The sequence below is a fragment of the Thunnus thynnus genome, chromosome 23, assembly GCF_963924715.1.
Source record: "Thunnus thynnus chromosome 23, fThuThy2.1, whole genome shotgun sequence".
NCBI lineage: Eukaryota > Metazoa > Chordata > Actinopteri > Scombriformes > Scombridae > Thunnus > Thunnus thynnus.
This window is the reverse complement of record NC_089539.1, coordinates 9,874,658-9,891,112: the sequence shown is the minus strand read 5'-3', so window position 1 is coordinate 9,891,112 and position 16,455 is coordinate 9,874,658. Positions and strand designations below refer to the sequence as shown.

Genomic DNA, 16,455 nt, shown 5'->3' with positions numbered 1-16,455 from the left:
TTGATGACTTAAATAACACTTGCACAAATGGAAAATCAGGTTACATTGTTTATATTACATTTTAATTTTCAAATTTGTTTTAACATTTGAATATTGTCCACTGTACAGCAGGTTAAGTCTTAGAAAATGAAATGTCAAATGCCATTTTTCATTTTCATTTCCAAATTGTTAGACAATTGCAGATGTAGCACATGTAAATGTAAGATAATACATAAATGTACAGTACCCATCAAAAGTTTGGACTCACTTTCTCATTTGAGGGAATGGGACGATGTGTCCAAACTTTTTACTGTACTGTAACTAATTTACAATTTTGAAAAGGAAAGTGAAATTAAGATTCTTTAGAACACAGAACAATGCTAAGCAAAACACAATTACATATGAATATGTAAAAATCTGATTCTGGGCAAAAGGTGATGTTTATGAGCTCTAACATGTGAAAAGACTGTCATTGTGGATCCATTTAGTGATAAATAGTCTGATGTTAGATTTGTCCCCACATTTTAGATCACTGTGGCAGAAACTCTTTGGCCTTAGCTGTTACACCTTATCCTAACATACAGCCTTTCCAGTGAGAGATGTGTGAAGCAGCACTAATAAATAGCTCAAATAAAAAGGAGCCAGCAGTTTCAGTGAAGATACTATCTACACTTGCACTGTGCGCCAGTGACTGAAGTCAGCAGTGCTGTTTTGGGTTAAAATAAACGCTCACTGCCTCTTTTTCAGTTCCATTTTGCTTCTAATACACCGATCACTTACTAAAACACAAAATCAATGATAACAGAGCCAGAGATGGCTGCTTTGTCCTAATACCAAGCAGATTTATCCACATTATTGTGCAGGCCTCACAGTCTCATTGGCAGCAGATTTGTCAAGCAATGGTGACTGCAACAGGTGCTCAAAAAGGAGTATTGGTTACAGCATATATTGTTTCTATTTTATTATTGTACTTTTCGGTTTTCCCAATGTCCTCTTGTATTGTCAACTAGTGTACTTTTTGCCAACAGTAACGTTACATTTCTGTCTTACAGTAGTGTATATTTTACAGTGCCAATTGATTGTGATTGAAAGAACAAATAAATTAGTCACATTCATCTTGAAATGAAATATTGTGTATAATATTTACAAGCTGTGCGTGTATCTACTAGGGGTGTGTCCAAATACAAATATGTTATTCGGCAAAGCACAAATAGTGTTTTTTTTTTGTTTGTTTCTTTTTTTACGAGCATTTGTTTTATACAAATATTTTAGAAATTATTTGTTTTCGGGAAGAAAAAAAACAATGTCAAATACTAGTGTGCAGGTAGATTACATCGCTATCTGTCGCTCTTCTCCGTTCCCCTGTTACGTCTATCAGCCGGTCTCAACGAGGGAAGTCACATCAATCTGCTACATGACGCATATTTCCTTATTTGGACATCACTCCTGGACTTTGGGGTTGTTCCCCAGAGATAAAGCTGAACTAAAATTTAATTTTCTAAAATTAAAACTAAAATAAAAAAAAACAGGATTTTTAAGCCTCTTTCCACTTTTATTTGAATACAAATACAAATCATTTTGCTGCCTCAACAAATATAGATAGAAATACAAACACTGGGCTCTCTGCACATCCCTAGTATTTGCCAACTTTAAAGTGAGGATAAATCCGGTGCCTATTAAAAAATGTTGCTCTACCAGTGGAAAATGTTTGTCTTGTCTATAAAAGAAAAAAGAAAAAGAATTTGATTATATGACTTTGAATAATGTGGTAGCTTATGCTTGTACAGTTTTGCGGTAATCAGTGATACAACCCAAGTATTAGATGAAGTTTTAGAACACATTTATCCTCCCCACAAGAGAAGCAAACCCTGTCACATTATCTATGACAGAGACACACAGCATTGTGGTTTGCTAGATGTTTTAAATAACCGGACAACTGAATGACTCTAATAACCAAATAAAAAGCAGACCGTTATCTTGAGTTATGTTGAAGGATGGGGCTTATGCACCTCCACTATTATACCCTGGCTCCATGTCATCAATCCTGCCTATAGCACTAAATCCTGGCCAGGATCTATGAACCCCTATTGGTATTGGATTTCAGGACAGCTATGAAACCCTCAGTCAAAGCTTTAAAACATCATCTTTGTCTTAATCCACTGATCGATAGGTCTGACAGGTTGAAATAACACAATAAAGTAGATTTAGTGGTCTAGCAATGTGGGGACATTTCATACTTCAGATTAAAGGCTGGTGCATCTTGCTCCTGAAAGAAGACGTAAAAGACTGTGTCTGCTATCAAGAACATCCTGAATTGGCCTACAGTATCAGGACAAAGTCAGACATCCACCCTTGAAAATATAATTGAGCAGTTCCTTAAAGAAAGATTAATTAAAATAAATAAAATTGTGAACAATTATATTTATCTCTGTGCAGATTATAGCAATTTTACAGTCAATCATTAACCTTTTTTTTCTGAAGTAGATATAGTGTTGAGTGTGTTATTGTGAATACAAAGCTATACATTTTTTCCTTGAATGCCACACTACCTAATTTCTTTTCAATTTGTCCAGATGAGTTGGCTCTTAATACAATAATTAATTTCTTGCTACATGGTACATTTACATCACAAATGTGTTATGGAGGGTCATTATTATAGGAAAAACACTAAACGTAGGGCTTTATAATTGCATACTTAAGCTGATTAACACCAGTACATGTTCATTCCATACAGGATTTATTTGGGATACATTTGCGTAGGAAGCTATCAAGAAATAAGCAAGTTGAAAATCTTACTCACCTAAATCAGAAAGGGACAGGGCTGAAAATGAAAAAGGAAAGCCTCTTCTATGCGCAGGGTTAGGGTAAGAGTGTGTTTTTACCCTAAGGTCACACCAGAGTGGCAATAAATTGGGCCAAACAGAGGGGCATTTTGGCTGCACGAGTGCCCATCTGGTGTGACATTCATAAGTGAAGCATGGAAGTGTCCCATTTGGGCACAGATTTGCACACATTTGGGTATCCTCAAAAAGGCCAATTTGGCACTCCAAGCAAAAAAGCAGTGGTGTACATGCAAGTGATCACTGCCGTTCAAATTTTATCCAGTTTGTTCATTTTTCTCTCTCCTTGAAATAACCTTTATTGGCACTCATGAGAGTTGATTTTACATTTCATCCATGGTCCACCATATTGTCTGTTAGAAAACATTTCAGCATATTGCAATAATGAGGGAAAAGGCAACATTCAAAACACAGTCACAGAAAATGCTGGTATGCTCAAATTGAAAACGCTAACATGCTGATGTTAAGCAGGTAAAATGTTAACCATGTTTAGCATGTTAGTATACTAAGATTTGCTGTTTTGCAATAAACACAAAGCACAGCTGAGACTGATGGGAATGCCATTAGTGTGAATTTTTGGCATTTTTGCTTGAGAAATTATTTAAATGATTATTAGACTATCAAAATAGTTGATGATTAATTGACTAAAATGTTGCATCTCTAACAATATTAACATTAAATATAAGCATGAATAAAATATCAAAATATCAAACATTGTTCATGGGCCCTTAAAACAACAAAGGTTACATGTTGCAGCTTTAAATCTACTCGTTATAATGTTATCTAAACCTCCTCAAAGCACATTGTGTTTGCACAGCAAAAGAAGTCAAAGGGCTTTGAGACCCTCAAACGACTTAATCCTAAACAATAAGGCAAACAATATTCTTGAGTGTCACACTTGACAAAGCCTCTCCTCTGTGACAGAAAACCAGAGATTACCTGTGGAGGTAGTCTGCTGCTAATAGCATCAAGCTGTCTTACATCTATGTCTACTTGATCAATTCAACATATACATTCTAGGCGACATTAGGTTGACACATAATCTGCCATAGATGAAAGTGCAGCTCAAGAAGACTGATTGAGACTGGAACGCAAGACGTTTTTTTCCCATATAAATCACACTGCATGACAAACTGCCATCACTGATAAAGGCCCATTTAAATGTAAAGAGAGGCCTCATGGTAAAATTTGTCACTGGGAGGTTAGGGAACTTACTCTATCAGGAGGGTTCCCCTGGGGGCAGTAAGAAGCCGAACCACTGAGTGCTCACCCCATGAAGCCTATTGTTAGTCTAATGAACAGACAGGATTTGATTAAAACATTTCAAACATCATTTGGCCCACGATGCGGTGCTGAGAGGCTCCCCCACTGAGCACACTTAACACCCCGATGATCTGCGATGGGAGGCCTCTTACTCCCGCTCAAAGGTGAGCCCACAAATCACTGTAATGCATTCAGCAGGGGTCTCTCTCGCCGTCTCTGTTTCCCGCTCTCCTTCTCTTTGCCACTCGCAATGCTCGTCGTTAAAAATTCATTAGACGCTGTTTGTATCGCCTCCTCAAGGATGTCACCCTTGATGGCCGACTGTGTTGGAAAAGGCAGCTTCCACAGGCCAGAGGGGATTGATGGAGCTCCTAGTGTGTGCTGAGGTACACTCTGTGGCTTTGATGTATGCGTCAGATCACAGTGTTGCAGACATGCTCGGAGTTTGAATGAGACACGCAAGTGGCTTTTAGTGCCTGACCGCCGATTGTGACCCCTGTGAGTTCAACTGCTGTTAGAGCTCTCAGCACCCAAACTGCAACTGTAGGATCTTTGAACAGCTGTATTTTTGAATTACTTACTTCTGTCACTGTGACATTCTGTTTTGTATGTATAGTTAAACTGCGCACATGACAAACAATTGTCAGTTTTACAAAGATAATGTTCAGCATGTTACTGAGCTTGTGCAATGATCGGGAAAGCAAATCAGGGAATATTTGGGGCAATAGCAACAACTGACTGATGGAATAATAATAATAATAATAATAATAATAACTTAATTTTATATAATGCCTTTCAAGAGACCCAAGGACGCTTTATACATAATTAGGCAGATAAAACAAAAATACAGTACCAGAAAACAATAGTTGCAATGATTGCCAGGGATGACAGAATTAACTAGAGGTCATAGGCCTTGGTGAACAGGTAAGTTTTCAGGAGTTTTTTAAAAGTGTCCAAAAATGCAGCATTGTGGATCTCTGCCAGGGGTGAGGGCTGCCACACTGAAGGCTCTGTCCCTATTAGTCTGCAGACTGGTGTGGGGGATGGAGAGCAGACCCATATCTGAGGACCGCAGATTCCGGGACAGGGTATAGGGGTGGAGGAAGTCTGATAGGTACTTGGGGGCAAGGACATGGAGGGATTTGTAGGTGAGGAGGAGGATTTTGAAGGACTTGACCAGGAGCCAGTGATGGTAGCTGAGGGTGGGGGTTATGTGCTGCCAGGGCTAGGTGTGGGTGAGAACCCTGGCAGCTGAGTTTTGCACATATTGGAGCCTGTCCAGGGCTTTGCTGGGTGTATTGCAGTAATCCAGGCGGGAGGTGACAGAAGATGTTTAGGAGTTCCAGTGTGGAGTATTTTATGAGCACCATTTCAGCGACAGAGGAGCACCAGCTAGCTATCGAGGCTGCCAGGGGGGGAGGGGGTCACCCAACCTTGGACCACAGCAGCAGCACAGCAGTGAAGCTAGAGCAGGATGACGGATCTAGGGAGAGGTCAGGGATAGTCCTGAAATCGTGGCAGAGAGAAGTCCAGTCGGGGTATATGAGTTTGCCGTACAATTATATGAGTATACCACAGTTTGTTCAGTATGCTTGTGAATCGCTAGCTAGCAGAGATAGGCTAACAGCTTGTCAGTGGCTAACAGCTTACAGCTGATTGGTGGAGTAGGTGAATACACAGATCCACAGGTGTACAACCATTAAACTGTTAGTAATACAGGACTCAAAAATGTTGAGACAAGAGGTGGCGGAGACAATCAACACCTAGTCCTACTTACAGTGAAAAGCACAATTTTGCACAAAAAGCAATTTCACCTCGGACTGAGAAGAGGTGACATACACGCCAGCGTCCTCTCATGATACAGAAGTGAAGTTTTTTCAGATGACGTTTGAGTATCTTAATTTGAGTATCTTACCAACATACATTATTAACATTCTTTCAAACAATGGGATTATAGCAGTCTGATTACAAACAATAATTTAAATTTGGTACAAATAATATGAGTATAATAAAACATTTTGAATACAGAAGAGCAAAGTGATACTCCCAACACTATGGCTGTGTCATTTTACAGATTTTTCAAAAATTATACTGTGCAATATTTGATGCAAACGACTCCTTTATTATTGTTTTTTGACTCATGATTTGAAAACAAAATACATATATTACAATAGATTTTAAACTTTCATTTAACAGTAAAACTTGGTGTTAACAATATTAGGGCTGCAATAGATATTGTTATCTACTGATTTTTTTTTTTATTAACTTAATCATTTAGTCTATCAGATGTTATAAAATTGTGAAAAATGACAATGTCACGATATCCCAGAGCCAGAGATGATGTCTTCAAATTGCAATGATATAAATCAGAGAAAAGCAGCAAATCTTCACATTTGAGAACTTGAGCAAACAAATATTTGACATTTTGGCTTAATAACAATAAATACTTAAACAATTATCTAATTATCAAAATTGTTACTTTCTGTAGATCAACTAATCAATTAATCAACTTATTGTTTCAGTGCTAAACAATCTGTTGTGTGATCTCACAGTCATTTTGATTCAGCTGCAGTTTCAAGGTTCTTGATTCATGTCATACTGTGTATTTTTATTTTGAAAGGCTAAATCCACATGCTTTTCACTTTCCTTCCCTCCTCTCTCTGCTTTCTTTTAATGCTAACCCCCTAGCAGATTATTTATTCAAGGCTCAGCATTTAGTAGGCCTAATCCTCTCTGCTGATGCTTTTAGGTGCACATACTGTACAGTAATTGTATAAAAGAGTAAAAGTGGGGTTTCAGGCACTCTGATAATCACCTGCTCTTTGCCAAGAGCACACCAAAGGTAGTGTGGAAAATGGAGGGGGAGAATAAAGAAAGAGAGAAGCCAAAAAACCTTGACACAGGAGAATCAGCTGTCTACTGGACCGGTGAGCCGGGTCAGGCTGATAGGAGCTTGGCCGGCACGGTCGGTGCACTCAGGCTCAGTCCTGTCCTGCAGCTTCGGTGCAGGTCCCCGGCCATAATGGAATCTGACAGGATGTAAATGAGTTTTTAAAAGAGCTGGTGAAAGCTGGTCATTTTTCTCATTTAGTGGTCCAGTGTGCTGGCCAGGTCCCCAGCTGTCACCCTGCATCCCTTCCTTTCTGGGGATACGGAGGGGCACTCAGTGTACAGTAGCAGACCTTGATTACTGATGCCATAGGATGGAGGATGCATTTCACACTCTTTATGTCTTTTTCTTCAGTCATTCATCATTTAGTCTGTTATTTCTTTCTTCAGTACTGACTGGCATAGAGCAGTGGTTTCAAACCTTTTTGGTCTGGTGTATCCCCATAGCCCTATCAGATGAGCTTAAGTACCCCTTTACTGACACCACTTAAATATGATTTTATGAATGGAACAGGATGTAATTTAGCACAATTATACTATCTAAAAGTGGAAATTGTTTCAATATATTATCATATAACAGACATACAACCATTTATCCATTACTTTTAGCTAACGGTTTCGACTGTTTATCCTTTACTTCTAGCCAACTATATAAACTGTGTCCTTTTTTAGCTAATTATACAGTATAAAACCATTTCTTTTAGCTAACTATTTCAACCGTTTATCCATTTCTTTTAGCCAACTGTTTCAAAAGTGTTTATTAATCACTCTCAGCATATTACATTTAGCTAACTATTTCAACTTTTAATCTATTACATTATTTATTTCAACCATTTTTCCATTATTTTTAACTATCTATTTCAATTGTTTATCCTATATTTTGAGCTAACTATTTGAATTTTGAAGTTTTCATGCACTATCAGTGGCAACATGTTGTTATGTGTTATAACTGACTTGGGTTGATGGTCAACCGTTGTTTTTTTTTGTAATTACACCAACTTGTAATCCATTTGGCTGTTTATTTTTCTTTTTAACACACATGTGTGGATATATGTTTTTCAATGAAATCATGATTTCTATTTTTTATTTGGGTTAGTTGAGTTTGTTAAGGTAATTAGCCAAGCTTTCCACATATTCAATGGCAACAGAGAAGTATTCTCTGGGGTACAAGTAACCCTGGTTGGGAATCACTGGTATAGAGGACTTTGTTGTTCAAAGATTTGTCCCTGTCCTACTTAGAGGAAATAAACATTTGCTCATAAGATGATTACAGGTGTCTGCATTTTAATGAAGGTTTATGTTAGCAAATATCCTCAATATAATACGCTATTAGGATTATGTTTATGCCCTTAATTGTATAACAATGAAACCATCAAAATGGAGTTGACAACTCCTGCATGGTCTTAACTGTTGTACATGGTGCAGTCACCTCAGTCAGATGCTCTCAGGGCTGCTCAGTAGTAACAGTGCAGCATTAATGAACAGCGATAATGGCTAAAGGCACTTAGTTAGAGTTAAATGGAGCTTGAACACCCAGCTGACAATGAACCATCTACCACAGAGAGGTTGATCAGGGGGAGTAAAGGCAGAGCTCAGACCTGGAGCCCTGGAGCTTAACCTGAGACTTCACATGTCAAACTCCACACAGTGGCAAAGCGCTCAATGGAACGAAAGGTGAGGGCAGCACTACTGCTGGATATACACTAATTAAGGTTCTGATGCCAAGTGTGTCAGACTTGGTTTCAAATGTTCTTGTTAGTAAACCACCTTATTATAGTAGATTAATTTCATGTTTAAAAGATAATTAGATTGACAAATAAGATAATGATTGACATTTTCAGCATATGTGGTGTTGATGCTGTAGAAGGTCAGATGAAGACAAATTGTGAACTTAGAATTATAAGGTTCTACAGTATCTGACTTTTTTTTTTTTTAAAAAGTCACATGGTACTATTCTTTGACAAGTTGTTAACATTCCGAATAGGTTTATTTTCAGTTTTATCCATTACTGTCCCTGTAATTTCAAAAAAGAAAAGTCTTTATCCATAAATTGATTTTCTGAGTTGGTTCTCTTGAAAGCCCTGTTCAATAATGTAATAGTATTTTGATATCTTCAAATGGGCTGTTATTTTGACCAATAAAAGAGAACTTTACTGCATGTTAGTTTTTCTATCTACTATTGGATGTGAAAACTTTGAATCTCAATATCTTAAAACTACTCAGATTGCAGTGACAACCTTACAATTTCATGGTTAAGACATGGTAAATGTCTATTTCATTATTGCATGTAAAACATGAATAAAGAAGTTAAACCTGAAATAATAGATTTTTTTGCTACTTGGGGGCAGTGGAAACAAGCTTTGAACAAAGCACTGACATATATTCACTTTTTTAAGTTTATGCAGCAAACTTGTTAGCAAACAGTTACTTATTTACACATGCAGGAGACAGATAGAGCAGCATAAGTATTCAACTCCAGTCATTTTTGTGTCCACCTGATGAATGAAAGTCCAATATTCAGTCTCCTTTTAGCTCTGTCTTTGGTCTATACTAACTCCCTACAGAAATATCTGGCTCTTTATCTGCTAAATGGTCTACTATGTTCACCAGCCAGCTAACTTTTTTCTGTTTAGTGTAGGGCAGGTAGCGTACTGTGGGTTTTTGCTGACCGTCTGTTGCCTCTAGAACTATGGGTCATAAAGCCAAAACAATAAACTGAAAGACACTAATATGCTGTGACACCCTGCAGAGTTGTTGATCATTTTTTGTGGGTTTGTCACTACAAAAGACCCATTTCGCATTACACATAGTCATTTGATCTATTATCCATATAAAAATTTGATTATAGCAGCTTTAAAGAAAAAGTGTGGCCTTAATTAGCATTCACTCTCAATCACAAAGTAAAGAATAAAAACAAAACAAAATAAACACGGGGGAAACTTCTATAAACTGTCCTTAAAGGGAAAAAAATGATGGATAAACCTTGTCATAAAGCTATGACTCTGCTTTAGTTATTTGTTCTTATGTAGCCAGCGTGTCAGCCACTGAGGTAATGTTTTCTCTCGTTGCCCTAACCTTGACAGATTATTGGCCACACTGAGAAAACCCGAGCTATTTTATAGGTTGAAAATATTGGCAGGGGAAGGCATCCTTGTGAGGTAAGCAGCTGTGCTGGCCATATTGTGTATTGATCCACCTTGCACTGTGATGGCTGCACTTAATTAGATTTATATTGTAAACAAAGACTCACAGTATGAAATTTGAATTAGCAGGTAAATGTTATCCATCAAAGCATATAATAATATTTTGTGCAGTGTGATGCAGTATTGGTATTTCGGAGATTTATCTGGGCTGTAAATGGAGAGAGAATCTTTTACCCTCAGGGTTTACTGTGGGCTGTAGAGCTGCATGCATCTTGTGTACTCTCTCCCTCCTCTCCCTCTGTAGGCGTTGACAGACACATCGACAGACAAACAAACAGAATCATGCAGAAAAGCAAACACACAGGCGTGCTCTCCAATTTTTTCATAGAAAAGAGAAAACTGCATGAGGCTTTGAAGCAAAAAAATGGGGGTAAAACCCACCCAAGGCACCAATCTATTCACTGCGTAATAGTTGCCCCTATCTGACTCCAATTGTGTCGTCATTCTCTGCAGGGTTCCTTTCTGACTGTACCTGCTTATAGTCATAGCTTCAGGAAACCCCACATTGTCCTGTCTTAATCAAATTAAAACGTGTAGAGGCATGACTCTAAACGCTGCCAGAAAAACCTCAAGGATATGGAACAGATTATCGGAATTCAATCTGCTGTAATTAAACACCCCTACCCCCATACCCCTTCCTGACAATCAGTCTCTTACGAAGAGAAGAAAAAAAAAATTCCCCTGGTTACTTCGAGGTCTCATTTCTGGCTCCAGATATTCCTCTGTACACAGAGTCATAGAGGACGGTGCAGAAAGATGATCCAGCCAGATCGCTGTGTTAGCTCTAGGAGTAAAAGTCAAGTATGGGTGAGCATAACGGTTCAAACCAGGATTTAGCGAGAGAAGCTGGGGTTAAGACCTTTGCTTTTCTGTGTTTATCTTGGAATCAAAAGACTTTGTTTCCTGCATGGAGTCAGGGGGGATTCAGATGGATTTCTGCTTCATGTTTGAAATGGTTCATACATATTCCCATTGGTATAATGTAGGATATAAGAAATACTTGTAACAAATACTTGCATATACCTGGAAATGCCTGTAGTCCCTTTTTTACAGTGTGCAGTGTGTATTGTTACTTCCGCAGAACCACGGATGTGTATATCCACTCCAACACTGCATCTTAGTAGAGAAATTGTGCACAAAGTAGCTTGTTTGTGATGCCTGCCAGGTCAGAGAGAGCGAACACCCAGACAACAGTTTGGAAGACTGTGCGTCTGCATTACCCATTCTACTCTGAAATTATTTTACCATCCCAGCCCCAGTGTTTGTCTGCCTACAGGGGCAATATTGTAAATAACCCTGAAAGCATCTAATTAATCCCATTCATACCCTGCCTCAACTGTGATGGAGAATACACATTTATTAGTATCATACTATGAAATGCATTGATTTCAATTTTGACTTCAGTGTAGTAACTAAGACTAATAACCAGGCATCGTTTCACTTCTACAAATATGTTTATATGTGTTAAAACATGTCTGAGAGGATCTTTAAGGGCACATACAGACAAATATAATATATAAAAATACTGCTTTGAATAATAATTTGTCCATTCTGTGTGTGTGTGTGTGTGTGTGTGTGCTTCAAGTTTCCACATCACACTTGTGTAAGTTGCATATTGGACCACAATTGGCTTCCAGACTAGTTCTGATGTCACAGAATCATGCTTGTATGTAATCTTCAGATTTAAGGTGAGCATAGATACATTTTCCTCCTCCAGCAGATGAGTATGCTTCCAAACAATATTACCAGTTTACCTAACCCTTATTTAAAAATGTGATTTCTGCGAATGGACATCTTTACCTTCTATTTATTTGCATCCACATACTGCAACATTTTGGGAGGATCTATGTAGGGTCAGACTCACAAGCTTTATTAGTACTTGTCACACTGTCCAGTGATAATCATGTATCACAAATTAAATTATGTTCCGATGAGGGCAGAGAAAGTCCCACAGCTTCTTATGTTAAATAAAGAATTTAAACCCCAATAGGACTACTTGAAAAATACACTGTCACAGAGCTGATAATAGAACTGCTAACTGTTCTTAGCTCATGAAAAGTTGATATTTTGCAGATACATGGTTTTCACAGAACAGTGACAATATTACTTACTTAGTTATTTATTAATTGAAACACAAGTTGAAACAGCATGGGGCTTATAGTTTCAGAGAGCTGTATCTGAGAAATGTAGTTGTACCACAGTAACGGCGTAAAAATATAAATAAAATATAAGTAGGACAAAAAAAAAAATATTGAAAATGTATCACTCTGCAGCTAAATTGCTATTTTTTAATGACAGCGCAAAGCCATAATGATCCCTACTCAACTGTGAAGCCCATACTGATGTGTCATCCACTGAAGTCAACTCAGTAGCACTTGAACACTGTATTGGAAAATCACATGACAACACTCATCATTGTACAAAAGAGTCCTGTGAAATGCATAATTGCATGCTTCTATGGATTAATGCCTTCAGTTGTCATTTTCTTTCATTATGGACTGTTATTGCATGGAGCTCCTCTCAGCCCACATCAGTCATGAAAGGGGTCCTGTTTATAATTTATATTATAATTGATGGTCTTTGTATATTAAATGATTGTTGCAACTTCATATTATTTCAATAATTACAATTTGTCACAAAATCAAGAGGGATATTTCTTATGAGGTTCTTTTTTTCTTGAGCTGGGTCAGAAACCAACATTGATGTAGACCAGCAAAGCACATTGCGACATTGATTGTTAAACTTGACTATAGTTGGCTAGTTGAGATATGTATATATACATGTATATAACTAATTTAACTTGACTTACCTGGCAAGTGATTTTTTCTTGATCACCTGTAAAGGAATTCTCCAGCACATTTCCAACATGTTTCCCCCAGGATTAATGTGACTGTATAGTCTTTTTGTCCAGGTGTATCTTACCTCTTGTCCAACATGTGCTGGGATTGGCTCATGCCCTTCATGACCCACAATAGGATCAGCAGTTTAACCTTTCAATGGTCGTCTCTTAAAAAAATAGTTGTACTGAACTTGATCTTGCCATCTCTACCATTCTTGAACTATGTTAGACACAAAACCAGAACTAGATCTTTTCAGGTGACTTCCTTCCAGAAAGTTAGCATTACAAAAATCACTCATGTGTCTTGTTTATGATGTGTATTTTAAAAGGTGAGCAGGCTGTGTTTGGTGTAGATTAGTTTCAGAGGGTTTACAGAACAGAATGATGTAAATGAATACCCCCAAAAACTCATGACTGTGTAATACTTTAAAAAAAAAGGTCTACCATAGTTGAGATGTCCATTAATGGTGAAGGTGGTATAACTGCCACCTTCACCACCTTTGTTTGCAAATCTGACATTTTCAGAACAATTTTTGAGCAACGTCTGTGTCCAGACTGAAGTGAGGAAATACTAAGTATTTTGTGTTTGAGTACAAACAGCAATACCACAAAAAAAAGCGTCCATTGCCCCCAAATATTATTGAGCTGTTGAACCAAAACACAGATGAGCAAGTCTCAAGTTCTACAAAGATTACCACATTGCATATAATATGACTTTTTGCTATTTCTATATGACAAATCCTTCATATTTTATTCATATTATTTATTCATCTAAAATGTTTCATATGTAACATCATATGTTGAGTTATTGGGGGTGTAGACATTGCTCTTGTTCATGTGAAGGAGATGTGTAATTAAACGTGGATTTCATTTCACTTTAATGGACACAAATCTGTGCAGATTGTTGAAAGTGCACTTTTGCTATAAATGGACATCTCAATTGTATGATAGAAGCCCACTGTGTGGTCAGCTGAAGAAAAACAAACAAAAACATCATTGCTCAAAAGAACTAAGAAATGAACAAAAAATTGCTTTCTACTGGGTGGACTATTTAAGAGTAAAAGAATAGCTGGATATCATAGTATTTTTTCTTTTCCAGCAACCTTCTGCTACAAAGTTGTACATTTACACATGCTGACATATGGCATCTGCTCAGTACAACCACCTGTTTATCACTGGAAAATCTAAAGAACAAGAATGCTTGCTGATTGAGGGGGCAGTGATACGGCACTGCCTTCACCTACCTAGTTTTACCTTTTGGGCTTCCTGGTGATTCAAGCCAGAAATCATCTGGTCATAAAACCACCTGATTACCTGGGAAAGAAAAGGAAACTTTCATTTTTAGTCACGTTTTTTTGGGTGACAGAACACATACAGTCATTAAAAGTAAGACCAGAATAAGATCAATTGACTTTTTCTTTTGGTGACCTTGAACACCAAGACCATCTAAATTTTCAGGGGACGTTTCTTTCATGTATTTAATTTATTCTTAAAATATTTCATGATAAAAAATGTATGTAAATGACTCTAATACTTCGGCAAGGCTTCCTCTGCTTTCCTTGTTCTCTCTCTCTCCTCGTTGTATTCATCGCCACCGGAAGAGAGGCCAGATTTGTGCGAACAAACACAAGCACAAAAATAAATTAAGAGATCAAAAACCCATAGAGAGGAAATGAGTCAGTATTCCACACCGTGTACAATACAATATCATAGCAAATTAGCAGATTTCAATGGCTTCCACTGACTACCATAGATTTACAATGTTCAGTTGGCTGCAGATCAGTCCTCAATAAATTGTGTCACTTTCCTTTTTTTTCCATTAATGGTTTTGATAGACAGTGACTTGTAGATGACCATGAAAAGAAAGCGGCTACTGAGGTGTGAACAGAAAACCTGGGACTACGAGCCAGCAGTAATGAGAACAACAGCATTTGTTCACATCCTACTTAACTGCCATTGTGACCACATTTTAAGTCCAATAAGCTTCTCTACAAAGGTACAACATATAAAACTGTTAAATATATAACTTTTTAGGGCCTTTCAAAATACATTTAATGACATTTCTTTACTCCCTTTCAGGCTCGACAGCATTTATACTCTCTGTAGATATTCATCATCTCTTTGATATGATTTGCAATCCTTCTCCGTGACCAACCCAACAATGCACACTGTCCCAACCGTAGCTACTGAAAAATGCAAATCAGATATTTTTTTGATACACAGTTATACGTATGTAGTACCTATATCTCCAGTTCCAAAATACAGTGGTGGGCTTAGTCTGAGAAAAAAATGTCTGGAAAGTTTTAAAAGTACTCCTTCGATTGTGTTCGGTACATACGCCACCGGACGCAAGGTTCGGTTTGCATCGGTCCGCTGTGTACCGTGTCTCTGTGGGGAGGGGGGGAGTCGTTGGTCGGTGGCGACACAAGCAGCAAGTGTACAAAGTCTCTGTGTGTCTTTGCCAGATGGTCCACTCTGTCATAATGATCGTATTTGTTGTTTTGCTCTTTGGTCTATAAAAATATGGGAGGTTTACTCCAGCAGAAGGCCTATTCACAGCAGAGAGCGCTCAGTTCAGTTTGCGGCCTCGTGAGGTGGTCCGAGAAGCAACAGGGTCTGGTCTGTAATGATCCCGTTTTTTTTGCTCTGGAACTCCTGCTCTAGAGGCTAGAGAGAAATGTGGGAAATCCTGTATTCAAAGCAGTTAGCAGCTCCAAACAGAGAACTTCCGATGAGGCAAAAACCATTCAAGGGATTTTTTTAAGATGTCCGATCCTCCATGGCACGAGGAGGCACTGCTAATTTCACAGAGCAGGCAGATAGAGTGGAGAGGAGGCGGGACGCAATATGTTGACCCAACGACAGATAGCAGGAGGGAGCTGTCACAAACCCGGAAGAAGCCGGTCACAGGAAATAGGAAGTGTTTTACAGCGAGTAGTTTGTCCAGTGTCCAGGGGAGAGCTCGCTCCCTCAGTCAGAGTCACTCCCTGGTTTTCCCGTCTCTGGCTGTGTTATGAGACCTGTGAATCAACAAGGACAGAGCAAACATGAGAGGATTGCTTTAGTTCACAGCCATTGTCACTTTCCTCACAGCTCCTGAGTGAAGGTTCTCTGGTGTATTTATGTAAAAAAGGCATTTTAATAAGTCCTTTTTAATGCATTTTATTTATACTAGCATATTATAAGCACTTTGTGTTTTGAAATTCATCATATTAATGAGAGTATGATTATTTATTGTAATCTTACATGAAGCTGCACAGTAGATCTTTTTATTTAAATCTTCAGAAGTTTGACATTTACTTAAGTCTTTGGTAAACTTTGTCTTTGCAGTATAAATGAGTATCTGTCCTCCCCTTTAAGGTATAAAGTAATAGGTTATTGACATTTTGTTAAATGCTTATTTGCTTTCTTGCCAAGAGTTAGACGAGGAGATACCACTCTC

At 38.0% G+C, this 16,455-nt stretch overlaps 1 protein-coding gene and 1 long non-coding RNA gene across 3 annotated transcripts in view; one reads left to right on the top strand and one right to left on the bottom strand.

Annotated features, from left to right (window-relative positions):
- The window catches only part of LOC137175872 (uncharacterized), a 159,778-nt gene that overhangs the window by 134,028 nt on the left and 9,295 nt on the right, over positions 1-16,455 (top strand). The window lies entirely within an intron of this gene.
- LOC137175871 (chemokine-like protein TAFA-5) overlaps positions 14,678-16,455 on the bottom strand; it is a 99,168-nt gene continuing 97,390 nt past the window's right edge. The window contains exon 5 of the mRNA XM_067581785.1: positions 14,678-16,033. The gene's annotated coding sequence lies outside the window, so the exon portion shown is untranslated. The remainder of the gene's footprint in view (positions 16,034-16,455) is intronic.